Source organism: Mandrillus leucophaeus, unplaced genomic scaffold (assembly GCF_000951045.1).
Source record: "Mandrillus leucophaeus isolate KB7577 unplaced genomic scaffold, Mleu.le_1.0 Scaffold1075, whole genome shotgun sequence".
NCBI classification, from domain to species: Eukaryota; Metazoa; Chordata; class Mammalia; order Primates; family Cercopithecidae; genus Mandrillus; species Mandrillus leucophaeus.
Window position 1 is genome coordinate 253854 of NW_012098932.1, and position 16950 is coordinate 270803.

The following is a 16950-nucleotide window of genomic DNA, read 5'->3' on the forward strand; positions in this document are numbered from 1 at the left end:
TTTTTAAACTTCTGAGCACCTAAAAATGCCATACACAGAATTAAAAGACTACAAAAAAATAGAATATGGGTAACCTATCCACCAGATGAAGGCTTAATGTATTTCATTTATGAGAGAGAGAACTGCTACCTGCTAGTGAACACTCCAATAAACAAATGAGCAAAGGGCATGAATAAGGCAATTTATAAAATAAAAAATCAATGGAAAATAAACACTACATAAAATAGTCAAGTTCATGCGAAATCAAAGAACTAGAACATAACACAATAATGAGATGGTACGCTTCACACATCAAACTGGCAGAGCTGCTGTGTTTTTGCTTTGCTTTGTGTTTTTGTGCCCAGGTTTGTGAAGCACAGAAAAAGTCCAGCTGTCTCAGATGAAGGTGCATATTGCTGCTGGCTCTCTGGAGGGCCGTCGGGAACCAGAGATCCAGTGTGTTTAATCAGGTCATGCTCTTTAGGAAACAACTTTAAAGAAATCATTAGAGAAGTGCACAGAGATAGATGAACAGTGATGTTCATCACAGTGATATGTATAATGCCCCGAAAATTAGCAGCCACCTAAACATCCAACAATTGACATATACAACGTAAGAGACAACAATAAGGGACAGGTCAAAAAAAGTCTGTAGTATATCTAGGTGGTAAAATAGCTTTTAAGATCACGAATGGGAAATGATTTAATGAGGTAGAAATCTCCAAAATAGAATGGTAAACAAATGAAACTGACCCACGTATCCCGTCTGATCATCTGTTGGTTTCTGAGAGAAGGGAGCAGAAGACGGAGACAGAGAAGACAGAAAGTAAGAAAATACGCCATAATTTAATTTTTTGATGATACGTAGTTTTCTGTATTTCTAGTTTTTACAATGAGAACATATTACATGTACAAATCAGAGGGAAAATAGTAAGTTTTCAAATTTTATTCATTCGACACTTTTAAAAGTACAATGTTCTCCAAGGTTATCATCTTAGCAACTCTCCTAAATATTCCATTGTGTGTTCAGATACATTGACGCTGTCTGTCCAGAATTCCAAAAGCTGCCAACAGCCATTTTAGACCCAGCTTTCTTTTACTCAGATGTAACAGGCAAAGAACATCATGTAACATAATGGCAGGAAAGACATATATACAATGGAAGTTTTGATTTACATTTTGAAAGAGTAACAAAAAAATTCAAGTGGCAAAAAATACCATACACATACCATTTAAAATTTCCCCAATGTCGCACTGCCAACAGGTCTATCATACAGGAGTTAAATTTTCTCTTTAAATCTGTTCAGCAGAATACAATGTTACAAAGTAAAACAGATCTACTAGGAAGAGCAGCCATAGACCCAGGGGACTGCATGCCTGGCCTGTGAGACAGTCTCCGGGAGGCGGGGTCACATGTGGGGAGTTGCACTTTTCACCCAGATTCCAATTTTAGTTCTAACCAGCTTAGGAAAAATTAGTTCTCAGAGCAACAGAGCCCCAGTTATAAGGAAAGCAGTTATCCACAATCAAGGTTTCAACAATGCCTAAGCCTGAAATAGAGAAAGGAAGAGACTTAGAGGAAGAAATGAGGCCAGAGAGGCAGAAGGCAAAGAGGAAAGTAAGGCAAAGGCTATGACAGATGAAAGGTACTCTGAGTCCCAAGCTATGCTAGTAGCTGATTAGATGATCACCACCCAGGTTGAGGGTGGGTCTGCCTCTCCCAATTCACTCATTCAAATGTTAATCTCCTTTGGAAACACCCTCACAGACACATCCAGGAACAATACTTTGTATCCTTCAGTCCAATCAAGTTGACATTCAGCATTAACCATCACAGATGTATTACCTCCTTGAACCTTCTCAATAGTTCTTAGCAGTCACGAGATGAGTTGAAGGAATGTACTCAAACTCACAAACTGGGAATTAGTGAGCAAGATTTGAATGCAAATCTATTTGGCCGCAAAGCCCCAGCTTATTTAACTGCACTCTTGCTGGGCACCAGCCTATGTGGTACCCAGCAGTAAGAAGCAGTTCGAACATGATCCTTTGCAGGAGAATGTAGGAAAACAGTACAGCAGGCTCACCCTCTCTCATATTTTTGGCCTGTCCATTTATTCTCCACTTTACTGTAAGAATCTCATGCTCCTAGTTTGCCTTACCATTCTCCCCTTGTCTGGATTGCTAATCCCTCTTCCTTTTCTCTAGATACATTCCTTCTTCAGGCTGTGCATCCTACTTCCCGCAGCTCAATCTGCAAATTCCCAGAGCCTAGACCCTTTTCTTTGCACTTCTCTGCCATTCTGTGTATGCTGCCAACACAATTCTGAGCTGCACAATGTGTAGAAGCTCTTGTAATGCAGAACGTTTTCAAGAAAAATGAAAATAAAAAGACCTAAGCCCACTTTATAGAATGAACTACATATACAGTTGACTAACGAAGGAGACTAATATATAAATATAGCTATAGCTATAGAGACTATCCACTAAAAAGGGAGGGAAGGCAACAAGATCCAGTAAATTTAGGAAAGGCGACATAGTTTATCTCCTCTTCATCACGCACGACAGCCTATTAAAGGGTTGGACAAGTCTTCCTGTAAAAGGACCATCTTTTTTTTTTTTTTTTTTTTTGAGACGGAGTCTTGTTCTGTCGCCCAGGCTGGAGTGCGGTGGCGCGATCTCCGCTCACTGCAAGCTTCGCCTCCCGGGTTCACGTCATTCTCCTGCCTCAGTCTCTCTAGTAGCTGGGACTACAGGCGCCCGCCACCTCGCCCGGCTAATTTTTTGTATTTTTAGTAGAGACGGGGTTTCACCGTGTTAGCCAGGATGGTCTCCATCTCCTGACTTCGTGATCCGTCCGTCTCGGCCTCCCAAAGTGCTGGGATTACAGGCAAAAGGATCATCTTTTAACCCAAATTTCTTTGGGCAAAGAAATCCTTTGTAGGCTATTTCCTAATATTTCACAGGATACTTAGTAATATAGTAACAAACTTAAGAACACGGTGTGAGAAATACTGGTTTTGCTGATGTGCATAATCGCATACATAAAAAATATGCAAAGAGAGGCTGAGGAAGGTGTCTGCCCTGTTAATGTTCTCAACAGCCTCTTCTTCAGGTGTCTGGTTGGCCTGCCCCCCGGCCCACCTCCAGGCTGCATCCACCCCCCATCCCTGAATGGGCAAGGTGATTTGAATTCTTACAGACATTGATTCAGTTTATGACAGAAAAAACTTGGCTAAATTCTCCGGGCATCAGATTTCCTACTGGTCAAATGAGCATAATGATGCCTACGTTTATAACATTCTTGCCATGGCTTAGACCACAAGAATACACCTTCAAAGACACACCACCCCCCCACCCCACCCCCCCCACACACACACACATTCCTCACTGATCTGTACTACATTGGACTCTGTCCTCTATCAGGGTTGATGTACTCATTGCAGACTCTTTGTACTCTGTGTCTAAAATTGCATCAAGTTTAGCCTTGCAAGCATTAACTTCAGCAAGTGTAAGTCTATTTCTTGAGCTATTTCCATTTTCTATTTGTTAGTGACAGATGCTTGCAATTACTGGAACTTCAGGAACACGACTTCCTTCCAAACCATTCTGCAAATATGTGAAACAGCACACCTTCTCTTTTTGGCTGTACGTTGGGGTGGAGGATTAGGGTTGTTGACGGACCTACCTTTGATATAAAAGAACAGCTTCAGAGCTGAATTTTTTTTGAAAATCTCCTCCCTACTTGGGATGTCTGTGCACAGTGATTGTGTCCTGTGTCCCATTCTCAAACCCTTCTTTTCCTCACCAATTTGTTTGAAAGATGCATCTCCAGCTTCACTGGGTTTGTTGTGTCATCCTTCTGAGGTCAAGCACTCCTGGTATACCTGTCCCATCTCACAACAACCTAGGCAGTGGTGACTTAGCTTGCAAAGTACGGTAACTCATTTGCAACCCTGATCCAAAGAGTCACCATCTGATCTTGGAGAATGTAACATTGGATGTAATTACCCAAAGGGACTAGAACTTGGGAAAACAATCACATTTTTCTTATTACTTGTTAGAACAAATGAGACCTCACCTGGCTTTCCTGTGCTCCCCAAGTGCCAGGATTTTCTTTCCTGCATAAATACAAAGTCTCTAAGTTCACCATCACATGCCATTCTTGCTCTGGCATGGAAAAACACCCATCCCAGATATAAGACTAAAGTTTTAAAACTCCAAACAGAAGGACAGCAAGAGGCTCGGGGTTACCCAGGCACCTGTTTGAATGAGCCCTGTGGCTTTGTCTTCCAACTTAGGCCTGCAGGGTTGACAGTTCACTGCAAAACCAAATTGAAAGGAGTTCCCTTGAGAACTAAGTCTGAGCCTTTGAGTAGTAGCAGTGGAAGAGTGTGCGCTTGGGACACAGAGACTGAGATGAAAATGCCTGCCCCACTATTTATTGTCTGTATGATTCTGGCTCTAAATAGGAATGTATTTGAAAATGGCTGGCTTCTTTTCTCTGTTTGAAATCATTCACAGTTGATGTAACACCTTCAGCCACCACCACCACAGGAGGTGCCTACAAGACCATTACAAGAGGAGTTCTTGTCAAAACGAGATTTAATCTCTGCTTGGTGCAGGACAGACCTGGAACAGCAGAGTGCATGTCCTCCTACAGGAGCTGACTCAACCTCCCCAGGTATTTCTTCAGGGGTTCCTTTTTTCCACTTGAAGGGATATGCAGACTGGGGAGAAGAACAAGGAGAATAAGGTCTGGGTGAGAGCTGTTCCTCTCCAGTCAGGCACTGCATATGAAAATGAAGGCTCTGATCACAGAAACCCTCATTAGAAGCAGCTTCTGAATTATTTTCTTTAAGCTCCAAACATCATTTCAATCCATTTCTTTGTTCCCATTCTTACTGTATAATCTGGAGTCTCATCAGTTCTCTCCTGCACCCTAAAGTAGTTCCTTAACTTCAGCCACTCTCCTCTCCTGGGCTCCAGCCTGCAGCTACCAAGGTGGCCTTTCAAAAACAGAAACCTGGTCATGCTAATGCTGTGATACAGACCCCACCATCTCTCACAGTCTTCCCAAAGCCTACCCAGCCTGGTCTCCTTGCTGGTTTCTCTTGCTGTGTCCCTTAATCCACACTCCACACAACAGTCAAAATGTCCGAAATTAGGTCACCCTTCTTTCCAGCTTAAACACCATCACTCTACGAATTCAGATCATGGGGCCCTGTATAACCCCCCTTCCTGCTGCTCCGCAGATGCTCAGCCCATTCAGCAAACTGTCCCCCTGTACTCCAGCCACCCACATCATCTTATTCATGAGACCCACTCAGTTAATCCAACTTTTGCCTTATTTCCTCGTGCTGAAATCTACCACCCCAGATCCTGTGTAGCTGGTTCTTTCTCTCCACTATCACTCCTGCAGAGGCCTTCCTTGACCACCTTAAGATTGGCCACAGCCAGATAATTGATATAATTATTGTATTTCTCTCTCCACTAGACGTAAATTGCACAAGAGTAAAAACATGCTTTTCTTGTCTAATTCCCAACTCTGGGGCTAGTACTAGGCACACTCAATTAAGATTTGTTGGATGAATGGATGGATGGATGGATGGATGGATGGATGGATGGATGGACGGATGGATGGATAGATGGATGGATGGGTGAATGGATAAATCATATCATTTATCTGATCAAAACCAGTCAGTTACTTGCACCAGGATGAAGTTCACACTCTACCATAGCAGGCAAAGCCCCCCTACATCGGCCTTGCCTACATCACCAGCCTTATCTCTAAACCCTCTATAATTCCAGGCTTCTAGCATTTAGAAAACTATATGTCAAGCTTGGGAATAAGCCAAAAGACTTCCAGTGCCTGTCAGTGTCTCCTTAGCACACTGTCTAGCAAACCTACCTAATAATCCCCTGATGTTCTAGGGAAGAGTAATTTTGTTTGGCTTACTATTCACTACTCATAAGACTAGGACTCTGTCAAAGTAAATGTTAACTTTAAAATATTGGTAAGTTGTAAATGGATAGAGATCTATAAGAATTTCTACAATAATTGTTATAGTTTGTATTAGACCATTCTTGCATTGCTGTAAAGAAATACCTGAGACTCGGTAATGTATAAAAAAGAGATTTAATTGGCTCACGGTTCTGCAGGCTGTACGGAAAGCAGAGTTCCAGCATCTGCTTCTGGGGAGGCTGCAGGAAGCTTCCAGTCATAGCAGAAGGCAAAGGAGAAGCAGGCATTTCACATGGTGGGAGCGAGAGCAAGGGGAGAGGAGGTGCCACATACTTTTAAACAACCAGATCTCACAAGTACTCACTCAGTATTACCAGGACAACACCATTAGGATGGTGCCAAGCCATTCAGGAGAAATCTACCCCCACAATCTCATCACCTCCCACTAGCCCCCACCTCCAATACTGGGGATTACAATTCAACATGAGATTTGGGCACGAACGAATATACAAACTCTATCATTCCAGCCCTGGCCCTTCCCCAAGTCTCATATCCTTCTCACATTTCAAAATACAATCATCCTTTTTCAATACCCCCCAACCAAAGTATTAATTCTTTCCAACATTAACTCAAAAGTCCCAAGTCCAGGCCAGGCGCGATGGTTCATGCCTGTAATCCCAGCACTTTGGGAGGCCGAGACAGACGGATCACAAGGTCAGGAGATGGAGACCATCCTGGCTAACACGGTGAAACCCCATCTCTACTCAAAATACAAAAAAAAAAAAAAAATAGACAGGTGTAGTGGTGGGGGCCTGTTGTCCCAGCTGAGGCAGGAGAATGGCATGAACCCAGGAGGTAGAGCTTTCAGTGAGCCAAGATCGCGCCACTGCACTCCAGCCTGGGTGACAGAGCAAGACTCTGTCAAAAAAAAAAAAAAAAGAAAGCCCCAAATCCAAAGTCTCATTTTAGACAAGGCAAGTCCCTTCCACCTATGAGCCTATAAAATCAAACAAGTTATTTACTCCCAAGATTCAATGGGGGTATAGTCATTGGGCAAACATTCCCATTCCAAAAGGGATAAATTGGCCAAAAGAAAGGGGCTATAGGTCTCATGCAATTTTGGAACCCAGCAGGGCAGTCATTAAATCTTAAAGCTCCAAAATAATCTCCTTTGACTTTGTGTCTCACATCCAGGGCACACAGGTGCCAGGGGTGGGTTCCCAAGGCTTTGGGCAGCTCTACCCCTGTAGCTTTTTCCACACTGAGGTTGCAAGCTGATGGTGGCTCTACCATTCTGGGTTCTGGAGAGTGGCAGCTCTCTTTCCACAGATCCACCAAGCAGTACTCCATTGGGGACTCTGTGCAGGGGCTCCAACTCCACATTTCCCCCTTGGCACTGCCCTAGTGGAGGTTTTCTCTGAGGGCTTTGCCGCAGCAGTGAGCTTCTGCCTGGGCACAAAGGCTGTCTCATACATCCTCTGAAATCTAGGTGGAGGCTGCCAAGCCTTCACTCTTGCACTCTGCACAACCACAGGTTTAACACCATGTGGAAGCCAGTAAGACTTATGGCTTGCATTCTCCAAGGTGGCAGCTTAAGCTGTATCTGGGCTCCTTTGAACCCTGGCTGGAGCTAAAGCATCTCGGATGTGGGAAGCAGTGTGCCAAGGCTGTAAGGCTGTGCAGGGTAGCAGGGCCCTGGCAATGGCCCACAAAACCATTATTCCCTCCTAGGCCTCTGCACCTGTGATGGGAGGAGCTGCCGTGAAGGTCTTTAAAATGACTTCAAGGCCTCTTTCCCAAAATCTAGAGAGATAGCTATAAAAATCAGGGAGGTGTGTATATTGTGTGTGTGTGCATGCATGTGGATGTGTTTTGGGGTGTGTCAGGAAAGGTTTCCTAAGGAGTTGACATTATAGTTTAGCTGACAGAGATAAGCAGAAGATACTTGGAGAATAGGTTTGGGGACAGCTGGTGAGGTTAGAAGGTGAGACTGGGAAGGGCCATGTTGTACCAGCAAATGGGGAAAATATTGCAGAGTTGTGAGAATGTGGAACAGTTGCATGTTAGTAACTCAGTGTCAATGATAATATCCAAAAATTTATAGTGAGCATGTGTCGAAGATTAACTTAACACATTAAAAAGGGAACTAGCAGAATGGTATAGCTGGTTCAAAGGAGAATATGAAAGCTGAAAGCATGTGACTAATTAAAAAAAAAAAAAAAAGGAATGCTGAAATAAGATTGGTACATTAGATACCAAACTGGTTAATATTCCATATGGCAATAAAACTGTAATATAGTTTGCCACCACTTGCTAGAAATGTATGTGTAACTAAAAGGGAGTCAAATGCCTTAGCACTTGAACTCTTCCCCCTGAAAATAGATTTTTCTTTTTTACCACATGGCCAGGCTGCAAATTTTCCAAACTTATAACAATTAATTAATTAATTAATTAATACATTCTGCTTTCTTTTTAAATATAAGTTCCAAATCTAAGTCATTTTTTGCTCCTATACCTGAGTTTAGGCTGTTACAAGCAGTCAGGCCACATCTTGAATGCTTTACTACTTAAAAATTTCTTCTGCCACATATCCTAAATCATCATTCTGAAGCTCAAACTTCCACAGATTCCTAGGGCATGAACACAATGCAGCCAATCTCTTTGCTAAGGCATAATATCTGTGACCTTTGCTCTAGTTCCCAATACGCTCCACATGTCCATCTGAGAGCTCAGTAACCTGGACTTTGTTGCCCATATCACTATCAGCATTTTGGTTATGACCATATAATCAGTCTCTAAAAAGTTTCAAATTTTCCCTCATCTTCTTGTCTTCTGAGCCCTCCGAACTCTTCTAATCTCTGCCTGTTACCAAGTTGCAAAGTCACTTCCACATTTTTATGTATCTTTATAGCGATGCCCCACCCCTCAGTACCAATTTTCTGTATTACCATCCTTGCATTTCTATAAATAAATACCTGAGACTAGGTAATTTATAAGAAAAGAGGTTTAATTGGCTCATGATTCTGCAGGCTGTACAGGAAGCACAGCTCTAGCATCTGGTTATGGGGAGGCCTCAGGAAGTTTCCAATCATGGAAGAAGGCAAAGGGGGAGCAGGCACCTCGCATGGCAGGAGTAGGAGCAAGGGACGGGGCAAGGTGCCACACTTTTTGTTGTTGTTGTTGTTGTTGCTGTTTTTTGAGATGGAGTTTTGCTCTTGTTGCTCAAGCTGGAGTGCAATGGCGTGATCTCAGCTCACTGCAACCTCCACCTCACCTCCCAGGTTCAAGTGATTCTCCTGCCTCAGCCTCCTGAGTAGCTGGGATTACAGGTTCCTGCCACCACACCCAGCTAATTTTTTGTATTTTTAGTAGAAACAGGGTTTCATCATGTTGGCCAGCCTGGTCTCGAACTCCTGACCTCAAGTGATTCGCCCACCTTGGCCTCCCAAAGTGCTGGGATTACAGGCATGAGCAACCGCGCCTGGCAGCCACATGCTTTTAAGCAACCATATCTCGAGAGAATTCACTCACTATCTTCAGGACAACACCAAGAGGATGATGCTAAGCCATTCATAAGAAGTCCACCCCCATGATCCCATCACCTCCCATCAGGCCCCATCTCCAATACTGGGGATTATAATTCAACATGACATTTTGGAGGGGACAAATATACGAACTATAGCACAGTTGTATTGCCACGTGGAATATTAACCAGTTTGATATCTGATTTACCAGTCTTATTTCAGCATCTTTTCTTTTATTGATCACATGCTTTCAGCTCTCATATTCTCCTTTGAACCAGCTTTACCATGCTGCTGGTTTCCTCTTTAACGTGTTAAGTTAATCTTCGACACATGCTCACTATAAATTTTTGGATATTATCATTGACACTGAATTACTAACACTTATGCAACTGTTCCACATTCTCACAACTCTGCAATATTTTCCCCATTTGCTGGTACAACATGGCCCTTCCTAATCTCACCCTCTAACCTCACCAGCTGTACCCAAACCTATTCCCCTCCAAGTTATCTTCTTTTCATCTCTGTCAGCTAAACTATAATGTCAACTCCTTAGGAAACCTTTCCTGACACACCCCAAAACACATCCACATGCATGCACACACACACACACAACATACACACCTCCCTGATTTTTATAGCTTTCTCTCTAGTTTTGGGAGCCTAATCAGAAAAAAAAAAAAAAAAAAAAAAATGATAAGAGAGGGCATGTCCACCAGGCATGTGCAAAGGCTTGAAGAAGGGTAAGGGCCCTTCACCTGTAAAGGGAATCACCCAGCTTCTCCTAGGGCACTAGGGATTTAGCGGAAACAGAAACCCTTCTGTTTCCCTTCTGGAAAATCTCTACTCCCCAGAATCCAAGTGCATGCTTGTTTTAGTCTGTACCTTCTGCTATAAAAGAAAATCTGGGACTGGATGATTTATAAATAACAGAAATTTATATTCTCACAGTTTTGGAGATTTAGAAGCCCAAGATCAAGTCACCAGCAGATTCAGTGTCTGGTGAGTGCTTCTCTCTGCTTCCAGGATGGCATCCGCTGCTGCACCTTCTCATGGTAGAAAGAATAGAAGGGCAAAAGGGGCTAAATGCAGTGTGAATCTCTTTTATTGACATCTTAATTCCATTCTTAAGGGCTCCTCACTGACGATTTAATCATTTCCTGAAGGCCCCACCTCTTAATAGTATCACATTGGCAATTAAGTTTCAACAACTGAAATTGGCAGACAAACTCAGACCATAGCTTTCTTCTCCTGGCTTCCAAAATTCATGTCCTTCTCACATGCAAAGCACCTTTATTCCATCTATTATCCTCTCAGAGTCTTAACTCATTCCAGCACCAAAGCAAAAGTCTAAGGACCATAGTTTCATCTAAATAAATATAGGTGATACTCAAGTCATGGATCATCCTAAGGCAAATTCCCCTCCAACTGGGAGCCTGTGAAATCAAACAAGATATATGCTTCCAAAACACAATGGCAAGTCAGGCATAAGATAGGTATTCCCTTTCCAAAAGGAAGACATAGGAAAGAAGAAAGGGGTAACCTATTCCAAGTCTAAAACTCAACCAGGCAAACAATATTAAATCTTGAGGCTTGAGAATAATCTCATTAGACTCCACATCCTGTCTTCTGGACACACTGGGGCAGGAGCTCAGCCCCCAAAGTTTCAGGGATTCCCACCCTCATGGCTTTGCTAGGTGTCACCTATACAGCAGCTCTTGGAGTTTGGGCCAGGTGCCAGCAGCTCTCCCAGGGTGGTGTTGCACATTGGCAGCTCTTTGTAGGTCTCTGTAGAACTGACTGTAGCAGTGACTCCAATCCCAGAGCTCCACTAAGCATTGTCCTAGCTCTCTGCAGTGGCTCTGCTCTGTAGCAGTTCACTGCCTGGGCTCTGAGGCTCTCCAAGGCATCTTTTGAAATCTAGACAGAGGCAGCCATGCTCTCACAGCTCTTATTTTCTGTACATATGCACATGGATGTCACCAAGGCTTACCGTCTTGTGCCCTCTGGAACAGTGGCTCAAGCCCCACATGGGCCTACTTGAGCCACTATTGGGGTGGCCAAGAAGCACTGCATTGAATTACAAGTAGCAGAGACTTGAGGCAGCCCTGGGCATTGAGCCCTGAAGCCTCACACCCCTGGACCCCTCTCTTGAAACTATTCTGCCCTCAAGGCGCTGGTACTCCAGGCCTGTAATGGAAGTGGCAGCCTGGAAGATATCTGAAACGTCTTTTGGGTCATTCGTCCATTGTCTTGATGAATAGCATCTGGTTTCTTCAATCCATACTAATGACTTTATCAAACATTCACTTGGTCACACCCTTGGTATTCTTTCCTGAACACTCTTGTAAATTATTAGGTTGGTGCAAAAGTAATTGCAGTTTTGCCATTACAAAACCAGGCTAAGAATATCAAATCTTTAGGTTATCTTTCCCTTTTGATTATAAATTCTTCCTTTAATTCATTTTTCTTTTCTTTTTCTTTTTACATAGCCAGGCTGAGAATTTTCCAAATCTTTAAGTTCTCCTTCCCTTTTGACTATAAATTCTTCCTTTAATTCATTTTTCTTTTCTCAGATTTTACTATAAGCAATCAAGAGAAGCCATGCTGCACCTTCAAAACTTTGCTTAGAGATTTCTTCCAGCAAATATCTTATTTTATTGCTCTTAAATTTTGTCTTCCACAAGGTGCTAGTACATGGACACAAGTTAGCTAAGTTCTTTGCTGCTTTTTAACAAGGATAGCCTTTCCTCCAGTTTTCGGGAAGACATTCCTCACTTTCATCTAAGACTTCATTAGAATGGCCTTTACTGTGCATATTTCTACCAGCATCTGGATTACAACTCAGATAGTTTCTAAGGAGACTAAGGCTCTCTCTATGGCTCTTCTCATCTCCCAAGCCCTCACCAGAAGCACCCTTGATGCTCCATCCACAGCAAATCTAGACTTTTATTAGCATGCACCTCTAAACTCTTCCAGCCTTTAACCAGTTTCAAATCTGCATCTACAATTTCAGGTCAGATATTTGTTATAGCAATGTCATGCTTCCTGGTACCAATTTTTGAGTTCATTTATGCTGCTATTTTTTTTCCACAGAGGTAATATGGTTATATTACTCAGCATAGCAGAGTAGTGAAGTGTACAGCCTCTGGAGATGTACTCCCCAGGTTCAAATCCTGGCTCTGCTGCTTGCTAGCTGTGCACCTTGAGCAACTTTCTCTGAGCCAGTTTTTCCCTCTGTAAAATGGGAGTAATAATGATTGTAAATCTGTCCTTATAGGCTGCTAAAAGAATCAAATGGATTAAAATATAACTAAAGTGCTTAGAAGAATAACTGGCATGTAAGCAAGTGACATATGAGTACTACTATGGTACCGATGTGTTTATCCCAGCCTCACAAGCTTGTTAGAGCCGCCTCTTCCCCAAGTCAGCTATGGCTGTGCAGAGGAGACCTGGGACACCGGGAATCTAACTATGTAAATAGGAATTATTATAGCAGCAACAGAAATAAGTCCATATGTTCACATTTCAAAGATATTGTAAACAATTGGGAAACTTGAGTGCCTAACACAGTAGCTGGAAAGTAAAGCACTCCTTCTCTCTGCCATATCTTTTCTAACCATTCCCAAACCCAACTTTAACCTTATAGTCAAGTTACATTTTGGATGCTTTCAATGCTTTTGTATAACATTGAATCAAAGGGAAGGGTCTGTTTCAGATCATTATTCATCTTTTCATTACTGTCAGATATTTTATTGATTTTTCATTGAAATGTTTTTTCAACATTTTAAAATGAGGCTCTGGCTTCAGCAAATCCCAGATCCTGACATCTGGTGAATTACAATTGTGTAGGCTCGTTTTTAATTTTAATTTCAAAAAATCAATAAGTCATTGTGATGTCTTTAGAAGATATTAAATAATACAATCAATTTGGAATTTATTAAAACAATGATCTTTTCAACAGTGTATACACAAAATCAGAACATTTGTGAGGCCTTAAGGTGCTTGGCTTTCTGGAATGGCATTAAGATCCAGAATAGAATGCCTGTAATACCAGCACTTTGGGAGGCCGAGGCGGGCAGATCACCTGAGGTCGGGAGTCCGAGAGCTGCCTGACCAACATGGAGAAGCCCCATCTCTACTAATAATACAAAAATTAGACGGATGTGGTGGTGCATGCCTGTAATGCTGGCTACTCGGGAGGTTGAGGCACAAGAATCACTTGAACCTGGGAGGCAGAGGTTGCGGTGAGCCAAGATTGCACCATTGCACTCCAGCCTGGGCAACAAGAGCGAAATTCTATCTCAAAAAAAAAAAAAAAAGATCCAGAATAGAATCAAGAGGGCCCATGGAGAGCATCCGGGACAGAAAAAGTTTTGCTTAGAACAAGTTCAAGGAAAATTAACATATTTACTGGAAATTACTTTTTTCCATTCAAAATTTAAAAAAAAAAAACTTGTAAAGTAATCCTAACTGTATCTGCTACTGAATGAATAGCAGAGAACATCCGTGAGAACACTGATGCTGGTTTTGGCCACTAATATATTTGCAAGTAGGTTATGTGCGAAGATACAGGGTGAAGACGGCTTTCTAACCATTCATCTGGAAACGGAGTAGAGGCCACATGCAGAAGCCACAGCCTTGGGAATCAGGTAGCTCACTGCGAATCCAGGTAACCCATCTAGGGGAAAATGCGACTTGGAGGCTTGGAGAAGCATGTGCCTACCCTGAGTTTTTAATCCATCATGGGGCAGAGTCAGGACAGACCCATCCCTTCTGATTTCCTGCCCAACACCCTTCTGACATTCCAAGCTAGAAGTGAGAACTCAGAAATTCTATCATTCTGTCATCCACCACCAGTAGGGGTGCTGCTCCTGGCAGCGCCCTTGGACTTGCTGACTGGAGGTCAGAGCTGAGGATGGCAGTCCCCCAGTTCCCCCAAGAAAGAAACGTTGCCTCTGTACCTTGATAAGACCCGTCATCAGCAATGAATTCATTGGCCACCTACTCTGTTGGCTGTTGGATTTGAAGATAGGGCAAAAAATAACACACAGACAGACACATTTTGTTTAAACTGGGCTTTGCCCAACTCACAGAATTACCCTTTCAGACCCTACAGTCCTTTCAACTGGACACGTGGCAGGGTAATAAGTGGCCTTCCTCTACCTGTTCCAACTTTGCTAACCTATCTCTGGATACTGAATGCGGCCTGAGCCCACTCACAGGCTTGACCCTGCCTGCTGCCTTCCCTTTGGTGGAGTTCTGCCTTCACCCTACTGTTCATTTTCGCCAGACGGGCCCAAAGCTGGGAGGAGCTTTGGTCTCACCCTGTCAGTTCCTGGGAGAGCCCGTCTCTGCCAGCACCCGGCAAGGCATAAGAGCCACAGTCCTGGCTGTTCCTCTGTGGCTGAGACAATACTGACATCTTGTGGTCTGGAATTCAGCTGGCTCTAAGCGTCACAGGCCAGAGTCTGCCCAGCCCTGCCAGTAGGAGCTTTCCCCAGCCCTACAAATGGGAATGGATCCATTCTGTGTGGACTCTGCCTGCAGGGGGCTCGTAGTTCAGCAGGACACCCAAGTAACCAACCACGTGCACACACTGATACAGACAGCGCCTGGCATCTGACCAGCTGCACATACAGGCTCAACCCAGTCAGCAAATACTGTGGGCAGCTCCAGAACTGGCATTAAATAAGAAGCATGCAGACAATTACAATACAGTGAGAAGGGTGCCGATTAAGGTATGGATAACAGCTATGGGAACACACAGGCAGGGTGGACAGACAGCCAGAGGATACGGTAAGATTTCAGAAATGACATAAGATCAGGAACACAAAAGATACTATGGAGTAATCAAGGAAGCAAGGTGGGGAAAAATTAAGTCAGAACTTCCCAGCATCACAGAATAGATTCAGTTTACAGGTGGAGTGCTAAGCCCGGGAGACGGCTTTAACAGCATGAGCGGGGATCCACACAGTTCATTTGGAGAGAGGCAAGAGTGCGAGTGAGGGACACTGAGAAGGAAAGCTTAAAAAGACAAGTCTGTAGAGAGCCTTGAATGCTAGAATAAAGCATTCATGTTACTCAATTGCTGAGAGTCACGTTATAATGCTGTATTTAAGAAGAAATGATCTGGCAAAGATAAAGCATGAACAATAAGCACAAGACAAAAACGGAAAGATGTTTCCCCTCGTGTCAGCAGGGGCTGTCCCTAAGAGAGAGGATTATAATGCTTATTCCTGTCATTTTTCTTTTTTCTTTTTTTTTTCTATTGTTATGTATTTTAATACTTGTAATGAAAGAAATGATGATCAAGCTATTGCCATATGAAGCAGATGGATGATAAGAGTGGGAGCCTGGCCACTCGCATAGTCATGGTCAGTTTCCTTCAGGAGGAAGCTCCTTCCCAAAAGCAGACAGGACAACAGGGCTATGTGAGACTCAGGATCAGAATCTCAGCATCTGTCCAACTCGGAGCACCCTTAGGTATCTACTCAACTCCCTGCTGCAGACAAGGGCTGGGGCTCTTGGAGACAAAGTAGACCTCAGGATACAGGCTCAGCTCCTGATTCCCTCTCAGGGCCCCCTCCTCTTCCCTTCCCACCGCTGCTCACCTCCCCTCATTATCTTTATGGCCAGGAGGCACCACAGCATGGCCAGGATCCAGAGCTTCACAAGGGCCATCAGGTAGCAGCCAAGCCAGAGCTGCAGTGGCACGTCTGTCTTTCCACAGGTCAAGGCTAAGACATACTGTAAAGCTCCATCTGAAAAAGAAAGCAATTAAATACCAGGACTTGGTGGGGCATGGTGGCTCACACCTGTAATCCCAGCACTTTGGGAGGCCGAGGTGGGCGGATGACCTGAGGTTAGGAGTTCGAGACCAGCCTGACCAACGTGAAGAAACCCTGTCTCTACTAAAAACACAAAATTAGCCAGGTGTGGTGGCACATGCCTGTAATCCCAGCTACTTGGGAGGCTGAGGCAGGAGAATCGCTTGAACCCAGGAGGCAGAGGCTGTGGTGAGCTGAGATTGCATCACTGCACTCCAGCCTAGGCAACAAGAGTGAAACTCCATCTCAGAAAACAGAAACAATAACAGGACTTATATTTTTTTAATTTAAGGGCCAGGCGCAGTGACTCACACCTGTAATACCAGCACTCTGGGAGGCCGAGGCAGGTGGATCACCTGAGGTCTGGAGTTCAAGACCAGCCTGGCCAACATGGTGAAACCCTGTCTCTACTAAGAATACAAAAAATTAGCTGGGCATGGTGGCAGGTACCTGTAATCCCAGCTACTCAGGAGGCTGAGGCAGGAGAATCGCTTGAGCCCAGGAAGCAGAGGTTGCAGTGAGCCGAGATCTCGCCATTGCAGTCCAGCCTAAGCAACAAGAGTAAAACTCCATCTCAAAAAAAAAAAAAAATTAAATTCTTGAGTACACGTGCAGGATGTGCAGGTTTGTTACATAGATAAATGCATGTCATGTGGTT